General features: G+C 44.0%; 1 pseudogene; it reads right to left on the bottom strand.

Moving 5' to 3' along the window:
* Positions 1–1,456: 1,456 nt before the first annotated feature.
* Positions 1,457–2,245, bottom strand: LOC120528775 (annotated as a pseudogene).
* Between the last annotated feature and the right edge of the window lie 885 nt (positions 2,246–3,130).

Here is a 3,130-nt window from a genome sequence, read left to right as displayed (position 1 = left end):
ATCCTTCTTTTTACCTCTGAGCAAAGTTCTCCGCCCCGGTCGATGTTTGAGCCTAGGAAAGTAAATTCCTGAACACATTCTATTTCCTCATCGCCGATTTTTATTTTGATTTTGTTGACTGCGGTCACCATTATTTTTGTCCTTTTTAAGTTTAATTGCAAACCCATTTTTTTGCTTTCTTGCTTGATTTTCATTATCAAATCCTCAAGTCCCTTTTTGTTTCAGCCGACAAGGTAGTGTCATCAGCATATCAGAGATTATTGATGTTTCTTCTGTCCATTTTTACTCCAATTTCTGACTCCTCCAGTCCTGCCTTCCGCGTGATGACTTCCGCGTACAGATTAAACAGAAAGGGGAAGAGGATGCAACCTTGTCACACTCCATTTCTACAGTGGAACCATTCAGTGTCTTCGCATTGTGTCCGAACTGTGACTTCCTGCTTGGAATATCTGATCAACTTAACCAGATGTGGTGGTACACCCAACTTATTTAAGGCTTCCCACAGTTTCATATGGTCAACGCAATCAAATGCCTTCATGTAGTCTATGAAGCACAGGTAGATCTTCTTTTGATATTCCCAACATTTTTCAATGATCCAACGCAGGTTTACGATGTGGTCGTGAGTGCCGCGTCCCCACCTGAAACCTGCTTGTACATCAGGCAATTCTGCCTCGATTGTTGACCTCAGCCACTCCTGTATGATCTTTAGAAGCACTTTGCTCGCATGCGGGATCAGAGCTATTGTGCGATAATTCGAGCAATCTCGGGTGTCACCTTTTTTCGGTAACAGGATAAATATGGATCTTTTCTAGTCCCTCGGCCGTTTGCTGGATTCCCAGATCTTATGACACAGGGTCGTGATGACTACCGATGTTACAGGGTGCAATAATTCCACTGGGATGTTATCTATGCCTGGAGCTTTGTTCTTAGCAAGCTGCTTGATGGCCCATGCAACTTCCGCTTCCAAGATCAGTGGTTCTAATTCCAGCGCGTCATCATTCTGTGAAGTCCCGGGTTCATTTTCACATGCGTACAGCTTTTTAGTGTATTCTTTCCACCTGTGCCTTATACCTTGCTGGTCCGTATGCTTTGGTTCCATCCTTGTTTTTGATTGTTCCTTTATGAGCGAAGAAAGGCATTCAGATGTTCTTCACCTGAGCAAAAAGATGCTTCGTGTGACCTTTCCAATTCTCCTCGATCTTTTTGCAGCGCTCATTCCAGTACGCTTCCTTATCTTTCCTGGCGGCTCTTTGCAATTCTATGTTCAGCCTCCTCACCTTATCGCTGTCTCCTGCAGCTTTAGCCGTTCTCCTTTCGTGGGCAATCCTGAGAGTTTCCTCCATTTGCCTTTCATTTCTGGCTTCTTATATGGTATGTATCTCTTCGCTATTTCCATGATTGTTCATTTGATATTGTCCCAAAATTCTTCTGGTGGTTTCTCCGCCGCATCAATAATTCAAAGTGTTTTTTTTACCTCAATGGTCAAAGATGCTGGTATTTTCGATATATCAAATTTTTCCAGTGGTGCATGTTTTTTGATGCCACAAAGTCTCACCCAGATTTTCGCGACTAGCAGTTTGTGGTCTGAGCTGCAGTGTGCTCCAGGGAAAGTTTTCACAGCAACTACGGAGTTTCTCCAACGCTGACTGCAAAGGACATAATCAATCTATTTTCGTTGCAATCTGTTAGGTGATGTCCATGTGTATAGCCGATGCTTTGGCTGCATGAACTATGTGTTTGTGATTCTTAATCGGTTTTCCTGGCAGAACTGAATCAGGCATTCGCTGGATTTGTTCCTCTTGCCTAGTCCAAAACTGCCAACAATGTCGGCTTCTGCTTGCTTGCCTACTTTCGCATTGAAGTGGCCCAAAATGTAGGTGATGTCCTTCTTTGGTGTTTCATCGACAGCTTTTTGTACTTCAGAGTAAAACCGGTCATCTTCTTCTGATGATGATTCCATTGTTGTAGGAGCATATACCAGCAAAATCGTGATGTTCATTGGCTTTCCACGCAGGCGGATGGACATTATGCGTTCGCTAGTTATTTTATAACTTTCTACAGCCCGCATGATTTTTTTCTGCGCAATAAACGCTACCCCATTCTTTCTGATGTTGTTGTGACCAGAATAATAAACGGGAAAATCGTCCGAATGAAAATGACTGCTGCCAGTCCAGCGTAATTCGGTGACTCCGAGGATTGGGAGCCTGTCCATTTCGTTTTTTACATCTAATTTTCCTTGGTTCATACATCACAATTTTGAGTGTTTTTTTAACGCTCAGGCTCTTCCGTTCACCGTTGGCTGCATTAGCACCTGGGCTTCCTGAGGGATTTCCCCCAGGCGCGTCATAATTGCCTTGGTTACTAGTGTTCGGCCTTTGCTCTTTCCCAGTAGCTTTTTGGGTATCTGCCGGCCTGGGGGTCCTTCCTTTGGGCACCATATCTGAAATGTTCAAGAGCGTATCCATAGAATTTTCTTGGCAACATATTCGGGAAGTGGGTTGCCAGATCCTTCTCCACTACCCTCCCCATTTGCCTGGGCTTGGGACCGGCATATAGTGGTGACCCTACACGGCTGGGTTTAGGATCCAAAACGGCCCCCTAAAATTATGTCTGGCTTATCCACAGCCCAGAGCTCACTTCGAGTGTATGAAAAGGCCCAGAAATCCCTGTACATGATGACGAGGTCCCTTACATGTTATAGAATCACATCTGAAGCATAATTCTCGTTTCCCAGTTATGTAGATAATGCAGAACAGTTGACAGCTATCATTCATTATGCACCCAGCTTTTCATAATAACAGAAGTAATCCAAGAGTCACAAAGCAAAGCGTATCAAATGCCTCATCAGAGGATCGACAGTATCCATAAAGAATGGATAAGTGCCCCACAGTCTTTACACAACAGAGCACAAGGTCTATATAACACATACTGTGAGAGATCACGGAGCTGGGGGATGCCCACCCAGGTACCTCCACAACTCCCTGAAGGAAAACAGCATGGAAGACATTGTTAGCATCTTTTAATACGCACTTTCCGCATAATACAGCCGAGCAATTTCTTAATTACTCTTTTTACTGAAGTCCAGGGCTTGACACGAGTCATTACAAACTAATAAGACATACTGGCGCCT

The sequence above is a fragment of the Polypterus senegalus genome, chromosome 4 (assembly GCF_016835505.1).
Source record: "Polypterus senegalus isolate Bchr_013 chromosome 4, ASM1683550v1, whole genome shotgun sequence".
Lineage (NCBI taxonomy): Eukaryota > Metazoa > Chordata > Cladistia > Polypteriformes > Polypteridae > Polypterus > Polypterus senegalus.
Note: the sequence above shows the minus strand (reverse complement) of the source record. Positions and strands in the feature narration are given on the sequence as shown.